General features: G+C 39.3%; 1 pseudogene; it reads right to left on the bottom strand.

Moving 5' to 3' along the window:
* LOC120435212 overlaps window positions 1-5,211 on the bottom strand; it is a 91,279-nt pseudogene extending 86,068 nt beyond the window's left edge.
* Window positions 5,212-14,013: the final 8,802 nt, after the last annotated feature.

The raw sequence follows: 14,013 nt of genomic DNA, 5'->3' as shown, positions 1-14,013 counted from the left end.
CACGAACAGTAAGTACAGAAGGCCTTAGAGAGCGGCTACGTGACCCTGCGTTGACCGCAGGAACGGGAGCGCGCTAGCTGCGTGAGAGAGACGCAGGCTTCTCCGCCGTGTAGGGCGTGGAGACAACCTAGGTTCGGTAGCTCCGCCGTGAGGAGTGTTCGGAATCTCCCCCATTTGGGGCGTTTGAGAGTTTTCAACAGAGAGCGCTAGCTGTGCGTGTAGACGCAAGCGATAGGCCTATGTTGTGTGTGTGCGGGCCAGACGTGGTCTGCGTGAGTGTGGCTGATTGTTGTCTTGTGTGAGAATAAAATGTGTAAGGCTGCCTTAGAAGGGGATGTAAAATTTATGGAGAAATTTTCACCGGGCAGCACGTAGTATGTAGATTGTTGGCGTAAGAAATATGGATTTGAAGGGACATTAGTGGAAGTTCAATGTAAAATGCTGGTAGAAAGAATAGCTGTAAGTGCAGCAGGTAAAACAGGAACAGCTAAGCAGAGGAAGGAATAGCAGTTAGCGGTCGCTAAGTTGGTGGCTGTAGTGGCTGGAGCAGGTTCAAAAGAGAAGAGAAGCACAGAATGTTAAAAGAGCAATATTATAAGCAGTAGTTGTGAAACCTGAGGATGAAACCACAGCTCAATCCACTGCAACTACTCTAGAACAACACCGTGAAAAGTAGTAGAAAGAGTAAGAATGTTAGCAGAAAGAAGAGTCAGAGAAGAGCGTTCTTTTGAAATGACGTCATTGCTGGCAGTAGAAACTTATTGCGTCATGAGAGGTTCTACTGTCAGCAAATAAAAATGAGTGGAAAACTGACTGACAAAAGCTGACAAGACGGACTGACTTAAGACCATTGTGTGAAGTTAACCCCACCTGACAAATGTGTGGATGTATCTCTGTGTGTGTCTCTATTGCAGGAGCAGAAGGAGACCACAGGAGGAAACTTGGGTCACATGACTATGTGAACTCTGCAAATTTAACCTTTTAGTTTAAAATTTTCTGTGTCTGTGAATTTACCATGGGTGTGTCATTAACTACTTTGTGTTTTGTTTAATCCTTTAAGACGGTCGAAGCGGACACACTCCGCTTTTGCGTAAATTTTTTAAATCCCAGTAGAACTTGTAACAGCAGTCTGGCGAGGCGGGAGCGGCTAGCAGGCCGGCAGGCATGTGGTGTGGAGGTTAGCTGAAAATACCCGAAGCCAGTCGGTTAAATCCAATAACAGACCTTTATTTGCCGTCAGCAACATAAGACCATACAAGCCAGGTCTCCACGGCTCTACTCTGTCCGTATATACATGTGCGGGATCGGTAGTCGCCGCGCCAGGCCGTTACAACAGTAAGGTTTCTCAGAGAGAAAGAAGATGAGCAGCATGAAAATGGCTGCCGCTAACAACAACAACCCACTAGGAGACTCCCACAACTACTACAAAAGTAGGGCAACCCCCTAATGGTGCTATAACCCAAAAGGGTTGTTACATCACCCCCAGCAATTAGAAGGCTGTCCTCAGCCGGACCCAGGTAACCCTCCTCCCGCTACCCCCTTTCACTCTACAAAGCTACTTTAGGTAGTAAGCAGGCCGTGGAGGAATTGTCATACAGCATTGGTACAGTCAATACAATCAATAAACAAAATTAGTGCTCGCCGGCAATTAGAAGGCTGTCCTCAGCCGGACCCAGGTAACCCTCCTCCCGCTACCCCATTTCACTATACATAGCTACTTAAGGTAGTAAGCAGGCTATGGAGGAAATACTACACACCCATCCAGCCTCGGTACAGTCAATAAACAAAATGAGTGATTGAAGCAAACAATACAGAATATGCAGTGTTACTGGCTAGTCATCCTCTGGAGATGGTCCTAGACAAGGGAAAAACAGACAAAAATAAAACACATCCCGTCGCTTAATTCAGTACAATAGAAAAGCAAACCAAAAGCCTCTCATGGGCTGCGGTGACGAGGGTTCAGTGGAACAGAACAAGTAATCATCCCTTATGAACAGAACAATCACATTACATACATCTTGCATGAAACCAACCCTCAGTCAACATTGAGTCTGTCCGTATGATAACGGTTAGTCCACCTGGTACCCGTCCAACCAGCGGTCATTACGGGCACTGGCGGGGTTTGTTGGAAAGATGGCCGCTCTCCGTCTCTCCCCTAGCTCCATGATCCAAACGCCCATCAGGCTCCCTTGTAGCTCCAGTGAATCCTGCAAGCAAACTCGTGGCTTCTCGACCTCTCCTTGCAAGTTTCCCACTTCAAGGTTGAGGTCAAGAGGTGTAGAGGAGGATGATGTACTTTGTCAGGCCATGCGCCTCGGCATCCGGGTCGCCGCCTCTTCCTCATTCCCGTGTCCGCGTGGGACGCCATTTTAAGTGTGGACACAACTCTCTCCCACAAAAGTTATGGCGAAGTGAAAAGAGCGGTCACACACAGTACTTAAGCGTTAATATCAGTCAGAGAGCGTCCGTGCACACTTTGATGCTTCGATGCTTCACACAAAACAATACGTCCCTCTGAATGAACACTGAGTCAAAGTCACTTTAGCGTTAGCCTTAGCTTTAGCACCGCCGATGTCGTAACGGTCCAATAGCACGGCGTTAGCGGTCCGACGGACCGTACAGTTACTCACTGAGTACTCTCCCTCGGCAGGCGAGCGTGTCAAGCGACGGGTCGGCGCTCTCCTGAGCCTGCAAATATCGTTGAAATCGCGGGGAGTCGGCTCCTTCACGGGGTCCTATCGGCCCGGCCAATACAGCCAGACGAAGAGAAAAAAAAACACGCCACCTCAGCCGAAGTGCCGATCGTTGAAAAACACGGGAAAAATATCCGAGCCAACCGTCTGTCGGTCCGGATGAAGATGAAGATCCAGAGAACAATGTTCGGGCGCCACTTTGTAACAGCAGTCTGGCGAGGCGGGAGCGGCTAGCAGGCCGGCAGGCATGTGGTGTGGAGGTTAGCTGAAAATACCCGAAGCCAGTCGGTTAAATCCAATAACAGACCTTTATTTGCCGTCAGCAACATAAGACCATACAAGCCAGGTCTCCACGGCTCTACTCTGTCCGTACATACATGTGCGGGGATCGGTAGTCGCCGGCGCCAGGCCGTTACAACAGTAAGGTTTCTCAGAGAGAAAGAAGATGAGCAGCATGAAAATGGCTGCCGCTAACAACAACAACCCACTAGGAGACTCCCACAACTACTACAAAAGTAGGGCAACCCCCCCTAATGGTGCTATAACCCAAAAGGGTTGTTACAAACTGCAACCACGTAAGCTAGCGCAATAATTGTTTTTGCTTATGAAACTGGAGGAGTTGGACTTACATCTTATGTCATCAGCTTGTGCTAGGTCACAGTTTCCTTCCACATATAGCTTTGCAAAATTGCATAAAACCACTTGCAGGAACAAAACATAATATTCCAGAAACCAGCTTATGAACAGCTCCAATCAGCTGTTCATAAGACTTCCTACGTTGGAATAGATCATAGCACAAACTATCGCATGTCCGCCATTACCTGCCCGAAACCAGAAGTGACGCCACTTTCCTGGACATGTAGTTTTTACCTTCAGGGCCTCATATGCCTATACTGGTGGTTTTGAAAGCAATGTTTAACTTTATGACTTTCTATATCGTTTCTGGGATGCTTAGAACTAAAATTGTACTGTTGGAAATAGTTTATTTTGATGCACATGCTGTTTTTTGTTTTTGGCAAATTTGCTTTGTAATATTTAGTTTTGTTTTTCCTTTAGTATATAAAAATTGGGTTATTTCAAAAATAAAACTATGAAGACACTCAGATTTCCTTTGGTGGGAAACTATTTTGTGCAACTTTTTGTATTTACAGTTTTGAGGGCTAAGCCTCTTAAATTTCTCTAACTAGAAACATATGTTTAAAAAAACGATTTTCATTTTTTTGTAGTTTATTGCACTTACTATGCACTTAATGCATACATATTATTAAAATTTGGGCTATTATGGTTGTATTGATGTATATCAACTTGAAATGCTCCCAAAAATGGCACTACAGCATGTAAAAATATATTATAAGCTCTGGAGGACTTGGTTCTATGGTAGAGCTTAAAGGGTTAAGCTACCTGTTCTCACTTGTCTCCTAAAGTTGATGTTTGTGTAATGTATGTATGCTTGGAATGGTTGGAATGGAATTCAGCCAATTCAGAAAATTGTTGATAAAAGTTCTCGGAGGTGCTCCAGAAATATTTTAGCTTTGATCAGAGTTTCCACAGTGAGGTAAAGACGTGGTTTTAAACTTTAAGCTGTTTTTGCTTAAGCTGTTGTACAGAAATTATATTACACTCTAACAGTACTGCTATATACAGTCATCTGTGTATTTAGTTTTTGTGGGGTACATAACTACACACACAGACATATAAAACTTTTGTCCATGCTGCCATTAAATCATTTGGGAAAAAAAAATCAAATCAGGCACAGTGGATCCATCTTTCTGTTGATGAAAAACAAGCAAATATATTAAACGATCAGGAGAGGCGGGGGTGGGGTTCATATTCACTGCAGTGAGAAAAAACAGTTTACCTCAGTACAATATCTACATATGGTTCATTTTTTTTTTCTTTTCTTTGACCAAAGCTATATATATATATATATATATATATATATATATATAATAATTTCTATTTTTTCTCATCAAGAAAAGAAGCCAAAAATATGAAAATTGTGACTGAAGCAACTTTAAATGTTCTGATTTCTGAACAGACTTTTGTTCAGTCTGAGAAACCTGAAACCTATTTTATCTTCCTCTCTTTGTTTCAATGTGAACAGTTGGAGCAGAACCATCAGTTTGTGTTGCAGTATTTTCTAGACTGACATGTTGAATCCATCTCTAACACAGATCTAAACAAAATATTCATTTACCCAGATCTCAGTAAAGATCAGGCTGCATTCAGTGTGTCACATACCAACAGAAAATGCCGAGCAAAATCAGCCTCGTCAGAAAATAGTTCAGACTGACTTTAACGGAGAGACCAGAAATACAAACACACACAGTTTAATGTGTGAAGAAATCAAACATGAGCTGAACAAACAGTAAAGTTCCTAAAGACAAACTGTTAAAGGAGGAAACAAAGCAAACTTACAGTTTCTTCACACACCAACAACAAGCTCCACTGCACAGCTGGACACTAAACACAAAACACACAGGTAAACCCTGTAAGGAGGTGGGATTGGCTTCATGATTGTTGGGCTTCATTTCTGTTCTGAACAGTCATTTTGGATTAGCTAGTGAATAACAATTAGCTGAGGTTGTTCATGAGACTAAAGTCATCTCACTTTGGCAATGTAAACATAATATGGCCAATATTAAAGTTATTATCATATTAATCATTTTTATTTATTTATTCAGTTACCCGAATGATGCTAGGTGTTTTCAGCAAAGGAAACTTTCTTCATGGAAGTTCAGACTAGAAAAACTGGTAACTGTATGCAGCATAGTTTCAGTTTAAAGCATATCTGAAAAGTTTTGAACCATCGAGAGTAACAACATGTTATTTAACAGAGCTATATAAAAACGCTATCACACATCACATTCTGGTCCTAAAGTTCCTAAGATAAACTGTTAAAAGAGAAAACAAAGCTCTTCTTTGGCTCTTGCGCGGGCAGACACATCTTTCACCCTCACCTCACTTATTTGCATTATTTTGTGCAACTTTTTTGTATTTACAGTTTTTGAGGGCTAAGCCTCTTAAATTTCTCTAACTAGAAATATATGTTAAAAAAAAAGATTTTCATTTTTTTGTAGTTTATTGCACTTACTATGCACTTAATGCATACATATTATTAAAATTTGGGCTATTATGGTTGTATTGATGTATATCAATTTGAAATGCTCCCAAAAATGGCACTACAGCATGTAAAAATATATTATAAGCTCTGGAGGACTTGGTTCTATGGTAGAGCTTAAAGGGTTAAGCTACCTGTTCTCACTTGTCTCCTAAAGTTGATGTTTGTGTAATGTATGTATGCTTGGAATGGTTGGAATGGAATTCAGCCGATTCAGAAAATTGTTGATAAAAGTTCTCGGAGGTGCTCCAGAAATATTTTAGCTTTGATCAGAGTTTCCACAGTGAGGTAAAGGCGTGGTTTTAAACTTTAAGCTGTTTTTGCTTAAGCTGTTGTACAGAAATGATATTAAACTATAACAGTACTGCTATATACAGTCATCTGTGTATTTAGTTTTTGTGGGGTACATAACTACACACACAGACATATAAAACTTTTGTCCATGCTGCCATTAAATCATTTGGGAAAAAAAAATTCAAATCAGGCACAGTGGATCCATCTTTCTGTTTATGAAAAACAAGCAAATCAACACGTTCCCACTCCCAACTCGTCAAATGTGTGACGCATGGTCAGGTTCCCTCTGCTTCACCCCCCTCGCGTCAAGAAATGACGTGCAGGGTCCTCTTATTGAATTCTATAGAGCTCCCTAAACGTTGTTTATTGACGACAAGAGATTGCCGCAGACGAGCCTGTTGTCCGTATGTTTATAAATTTCACATTGTAGTGATATGTACTGAACACAATATATTATATAATGTAAGCAACTACCTGAGAAACAGCAGATACAGCAGATAAATTAATTATTTAAATAATAATCATAATTATTATTATGATTATTATTAGAAATATCAAACATTTAAGTGGATGTTCTGTCACACGTATTGTCTTAGCCCTGCGATAACTGGCAGTCTGTCTTTGTCCTGTATCAGCTGGGATTGGCTTCTGTCACGGCTGGGGCAGCAGTTGTGTTGTGGAATGAAAGGAGGACCCAAAATGCAGGCAGCCGACTGATGATATGAGTGAGAGTTTATTTACAGAAGTGGCAGGGTGGCAAACAGGCAGTGAGGCATGACAAATACTAACGGAAACCTAAACTGGGAAAAACTAAATAACAAACATGAGAGCATACGGAAAGGGCTGCGGGGCAGAGAGACACAGGGACAGGAACGAAGCACCATGGAACGCAGATATACACAGAAGAACGCAGACTAACGCAGAAGCTTTACCGAGAACACAAGCAAACGCAGACGAGCCGACAACAGGCACAGACTGACACCCACTATATATACACACACAAACAAGGAGACCAGGTAATGACATACATGTGGGAGCACAGCTGATTCTAATACACAAGACGACCTGAGGAGACAAGCTGAACACGATGACAACAGACACAGACCTTCAGAATAAAACAGGAAATCCAGAACACGAACAGGGCTCAAGGGGAGGACACAGAATACCAAAATCAGAATAACTAGAACAGAGAAAAATAATCATACAACACAAAACGCTGGGTCAACGACCCAGCACCGTGACCGTTAACTTCATCCTCCCGTGACCTTGAATTGGATACATTGTATTCCAATTATGTAATGTCATCATTTACAAACTCAAGGTATCCAATCAAAATGTAAGTAATAATTATAAAATGTGAAAGCAGAAATAAGTGTGACATGAATGTAAATGTGTGAGCTGACATAGAGGACAGCTACATGCAGTCTGAAAAACCTTTGTTGTCAAGTTTGCAGGTCCATCAGCACGAGCCATTCTTACATAGAAGAGACTGTTAAAGTCTCTAACTCAGTGAAGCATTATTGGTCCCGTCTGTTTGGATAAATATAGTAAGCTGATGTTTGTCCATTTATTCACACATTTTCTTAAGTGCTTATCCAGTTCAGGATCACAGTGGAGCTGCAGCTGGATATGTTCAGTAAAGAAACCTTACAAAAGTTAACAATAAACCTGCATTTATGTACGTTGTTGTCCACAGGATGAGAAAATCAAACTGGAAGACAGTGGAACATGTTAATAAATGTTTGTGTGTTTATCCCTGTGTCTTTCACAGGAGGCGCTGAAAGGTTTCCCTAATAGTTCCTGGTGAATCAAAGCAGAACCATAAAGGTTGCTGGACTGCATGATGGCCTTACTCCTGAGCAGTCATCCTGTTAAAGGAGGAACCAGTTAGAAGCTGTTTTCAAAGCAGCTGAGCAGATTTCATCTCAAGTAAGCGATTAACTGTTTGTTCATTTGTTCTCCCACTTAAAGAGCATTTAAGGACGTCTTTGAGTGTACAGTTGAATTTATTCTTGTGACTCTCATGGTCATTTGTAATATCTATCTATTTAGTAATATCTGTCAGCTATAAAATGTAATATAAATATAAAAATATCTAAATATCTCCTGCCCGTTATATTTTAATGATGTAAGACCAGACGTGTGTTATCGTGTTACATTAGCATTCCTCACATATCAATGAGATGCTGTACAGTACAATCCTACTGACACAGCAGAGGGATAACGACGGCTATTCAACATCGTTACACGACACACTCAAGCTGCATGATGCAGACAAAGTGACTTAGGCTACGTTCACAGTGCAGGCGAAAGCGCATTAAATCCGATTTTTTTGACCCTATGTGACCCATATCCAAGCATGGTATGACAGTGTGAGCAGCACAAATGCGATATTTTCAAATCCGATCTGGGTCACTTTCGTATGTGGTACTGAATCCCATACATGTCAGTGAAACTGTTGGGAAGACAACGTGAACATGTTATTTGTATTGTATAATCTGCAGATTCTGACAGAAATCTGCAACTATCCTTTGAAGCGCCGCTCCTCTCTAAAACAGCAATAGGGATCATTATTAGGTTATTTACATTAACAAAATAACTTAAAGCAAAAATTGGGAAACGTAAGTCTTTATATTAAGGGCCATCAGTCAAACAATATTGTTTGCTCTGGGTCTAAACAGAGCGCGTTGTGTGTGACGTCTTCTTTTCCGCTTTGAGCGTTCACACTAGAGCGCGTTTGCTGTCGCATTTTATTTGTAGTGTGAACAAGCAGACAAAAAAAATTGGATTTGATCAAAAAATCGGAATTGAGCATTAAGACCTGCAGTGTGAACGGAGCTTAAATCATTTTTTTGTGGCTTATTGTCTTCAAACCAGCAGACAAAGCTGATGGCAGAAGATGTTTGAAAAAGAACTTCAGGCCGTGTACTGAAAAGGTATTTTTTTCTTGTTATCAAAAGACATTTGGAGTGACGACTTCTACAACTGTGCTGAGGTAAAGCTTACAGGCTAATAAGCCACAGTGTTGATATTCAGCACAAAGAGAAGCGCTCACTGGTTTGAATTTATTTACAATCATAGTTTTTATAAATTCTAACTGTAACCAGCTTTTACAGCTTTGATATTGTTTGACACTTGATATCAGGTGATGGGATTTAACAGTAATACATTCATTATTTAGATCCAAACAGAAATAACTGAATGTAAAAATGGCAGCCCTCAGGCCAGGTTTAATTCATAGAAATATATGCATGCACTGTGAAATTTATGTATCCCAGATAATTGTAAAAGTAAGTAAACTTTATTTATTAAGCGCTTTTCACAGATAGACCATCACAAAGCGCTGTACATAAATATTAAAATAAACAATAAAATCAATAGACAATGTACACAATATAAAAGATCACATGTAAATAATGTAAAAATATAAAATATGACGAGATCAACAAAAGGCTTGTTTAAACAGAAAGGCTTTTAACTGTTTTTTAAAACATTTGCTTGACTCTGTTGTTTTTTAACAACAGAGTCAAGCAAACGTAACTGTAGAGGTAAATTGTTCCACAGCCTTGGTGCAACAGACTGGAAGGCTCTGTCCCCTTTTGTCTTCAGTCGTGTACGGGGAACAACTAAGAGACTCTGAGTCTGTGAGCGAAGATGACGAGCAGAAGTGTATTTTATAAGAAGCTTGGATAAATAATCTGGGGCCTGGCCATTTAGTGCTCTGTATGTTAAAATAAGAATTTTAAAGCCAATTCGAAACTCTATTGGGAGCCAATGTAAAGAATATAAGATGGGAGTGATGTGAACAACCCAAAAGAACTAGTGGGGCTATTTACACACTCACAACCAGTGTTGGTTAAGTTACTTGAAAAAAGTAATCAGTAACTAATTACTGATTACTTCCCCCAAAAAGTAATCCTGTTACTTTACTGATTACTTATTTTCAAATGTAATTAATTACTTAGTTACCTAGTTACTTAGTTACTTTTTAAAAACACAATTTACAAACTGAGCAGGTAATAAAGCGATAGATCTTTCAGCCCAATTCTACTTTTTCTGCATAATCCATCATACAAAATGTAATCAAATAGAAAAGTCTCTTTGTTAAAACTTGTTTTATTAGTTTTAATCTTTTAACTTTATGCATCAAGAAAAAATTAAATCATATGCAACATTCTCTGACTGGAAGAAATTTGTTGAACATTTAAACCTATTTTCTGCACATTCCAGCACATAAAATAAAATCTTTTTGTTTACACTCACTCTTTCAAATAGATGCAAGTAAAACACAGCAGAAAATAAATAAAATCAAAGACTCAGCAGTCCTGTTGTTCTATTTTCACCTGTAAAGCAGGACTGGGGTAGGCGGAGGTTTACCCTGGTGCAGGTGTGCTGCAGTGGTCAGTTGAAGAATCCGTGAGTTTCTCCAAGAATTTCCCATTACGTTGTAGTGCACTCTGTGCTTGTTTAGGGTTTTTTTCGCTGTAAAAAGAAGTTTTTATGTTAATGTTTTTGTCACTTTTATGGAATTAGACTCAAAGTAAGGTCAGTACTTCAACGCTTTAAACGCTGCACGCTCATACTCTCTCCCGCACTCGATATATTATCCATTGTCGATCTGCACACAGCTGTTGTCACGAATGTCGCACTCGCTTATGTCATTGTCATGAGACACACTCGCAAAAAAAGTCACGGTTTTAGTAACGCGGCGTTCCTACGGAAAGTAACGGTAATCTAATTACCGCTTTTACAATAGTAAACCCTTACTTTACTCGTTACTTGAAAAAAGTAATCAGATTACAGTAACGCATTACAAGTAACACATTACTGCCTATCTCTGCTCACAACCTGTGTGGGGTAAAAAGAGCCATCAAAAACCTGTCAGCCTGCACAGCTACAGATATGCTAGAAGCTATAACAGTTAGAAGCTCTGTTTATGGAGAAACCTTCTAAGCGGACAGGTACTCCTGCCCAAATAACATGATATAACCCCACATACAGCCCAGACATAAAGTCACCCAAGTCATTTGGTTAAAGACAGTATGGGACCAAATGCATGTAACCAGCCTGCACCAACCTGACATTTCTTCCTCCTGAATTAAATGAATGAATGGATGAAAGTTAAATAACTAAAAACCTAAAGCCACTAGTTCCCACACACTGTAAACCCAGATAAGTTCAATACACTTAAATCGTTTGAGGAAACCGATTCCCTTCAAATGATTTGAGTAATCAACCCAAAACAAAAAATTAACTGATTCAGTCAAGTAAACTTAAAAGTAAAATTGTCACAATTTACTATATTGAGTCATCGCTACCTAAAGTGTTTAAGTATTCAATATTTCAAAAATAATTTGTTTAAGTACAGTTAACTTAATACTAATAGAAAAAACTAAATTGTTTAAGTAGTGCTAATATTACAAAACTCACTTTTTATGTAGTGTTTAATTAAAAGAGTCTTTTAATTAAATGTATTATTATTACTAAAACCTAATATGTCAAGGCAAACACACTCAAAACCAAAGACCACTAAAGTGTTTCTTGTTTTTTTTTTTTACTTTATTTATAACAAAACAAGACTTTTGTTTTCCTTTGAACAGTATTCCAATTTTTACACATGGTGCTTCTAAGAAGACATTTCTTTCAGAAACAAACACAATATTTCAGTTGTTCCTAGCCACTTTTTGACAAGAATTTATTTTTGGTCTCTGAGGTAGTTTTTTTTGAACAGTAAGTTTTTTGTTTGCACAATTGGACTTCCAATATAACATTTTCTTTAAAACAATCCTTTTAAACAGATAAAACTGTGTATCACAAGTAAAGAACTTTGGTGCGACACTCTGGGTAACAAGTTGTAACAGTAAAACTTATTTTCACAAATATTTTAACTTGGAAAAATAAAAACTATGGAATAAAGAATAGCCCCAGCGAGACAATGAAATTAAAGGAATAGTTCACTGATTTTACATAATAAGATATGTTCTTACCTTAGCTTTGACGAGTTGATGTGTACCAGTCTTGTCTTTGTGCATGCCCTCAGTCATGCAAATGGAGCAAAGTCTCTCCCATATATTCCAAATACCTCCACTTTTTGCTCCTTTTAGAAGCTACCGAGCTCCCCCACGTTTTCCCTATTTATGTAAAATTACATGAAAAGTGACACTCTCCAAGTTTAGTTTAACTAAATTTAACGTGTGGATTTTCTAAGCCGATAAGAAGAGGTACCATATTACAAGGTGTAATAACACTGTAGGAGCACTTCTTCATCCCCCCAGTAACTCAGTCTATGCTCCAGAGTGCACTAGGGTTACTGCGCGCTTGTAATATAGTGCCCCTTTTTATCGGCTCAAAAAATCTATACGTTAAATTTAGTGAAACTAAACTTAGATAGTGTAACTTTTCATGTAATTTTACATAAGTAGGGAAAACGTGGAGGAGCTCGGTAGCTTCTAAAAGGAGCAAAAAAGTGAGGTAGTTGAATATATGGGAGAGCCTTTCTCTCGCACAAAGACAAGACAGGTATGCATCAACTCTTCAAAGCTAAGGTAAGAACATATCTCAGTATGTAAAATCAGTGAACTACTCCTTTAAGCCCTGGTTTTGCCATCCACTAAAAACAAAAAAAGACAATTACAAACACAATAATGACTTCCTAAACTTGAGAAAGCTGCTCAATGAAGAGTGAACATTCAATGTATCTATGCACACATTGAAAGCTCATTTTTTAGCCTTTGGAGTTTTGGAGGAGGATCGTTTCGTCCCAGATTCAGCATAATCTGCTGGATAAACAGGAATGTATTCTTCATGCACTTTGGGTACTCCAAGTGGAGTGCATAAGTCAGTCCAAACAGGAGACACATTGCCAAAGGAAGACTGCAGATGGAATCCATTACCACATTGCCCTCTAGAAGGATCCCCAGCTGGGAGGGGTTCAGTTCTTGCTCTGGACTTCCGTTTTCACCATTGAAGATGATTCCTATTGGGATTTCAAGGTCACCATCAGCAGCATTCTACAGAGGGGGGGGGGACGACTGTGAGGTAATCTGTTGGTGGAGAGTAACACAAGTATAAAAGGTCAAAGTATTGTATTTCTATAAATGCTCTTTATTATTTAAGTACAAGTTAATTGTTCAAATTAAAAAAAAAAAAAAAACAGGAAAATTTGGGGAATCTGAAAGGCTTATTGTCATTATACAACTGTATAATGAAGTTTGTCCTCTGCATTTGACCCATTCTTCAATGTTGATAAGGCAGCAACCCGTCAAGAGAATGGGTTTTTGTAGATTGGCTGCAGGAGCCTGTACAGCAGGTTGCGACCTAGGCTTAACCTGGAAGGAGGATTAACCTGTTGTGCATATTTTTGTAATTTTTCTTTCATAAAGATGATGAGCTTCATCTAACACCGTCCACTGGTTCACTCTTCTACTCTGGTCCACTCCAGTTGTACATTCTCATTTCGCTCTCTATAGAACATGTCTCACCCCATAGGCTGACCAGCAACAGCTTTTTCGGTTGCACTGCAAAGCCATTTAGACCTTTGTCCCCAGTCCCACCCAGTCCTTTTTTTTCAGTTTTCTGAGTCATTAAAGGAATTGTGAAGGGCTTAAATGAAACTTAAAAGTTTTACAGTTTTTAAAGTTGGCATTAAGTTGTAATTTCTTGATCTTTTATCCACAAATTCATAAAAAATACAAAAAGTATGGACCAAAGCACATTTAACTCCAACACATAGAACAATTTGGGAGAAGCGCTGCGTGGGTACTGATGTACAACATGTGCAGAAATGTAGAACAGGTTTTCTTTGGAATGGGGTTCTTTGTAGATTCAGAAACTATTACACAAGCTAGTCTGTAGGGTAAATATAAAAAAGATTGTAAAGGTACCCACAGACAACAACAAAAACCA

Source organism: Oreochromis aureus, linkage group 3 (assembly GCF_013358895.1).
Source record: "Oreochromis aureus strain Israel breed Guangdong linkage group 3, ZZ_aureus, whole genome shotgun sequence".
Taxonomy (NCBI): Eukaryota; Metazoa; Chordata; class Actinopteri; order Cichliformes; family Cichlidae; genus Oreochromis; species Oreochromis aureus.
This window is presented reverse-complemented; position numbering and strand designations above follow the sequence as displayed.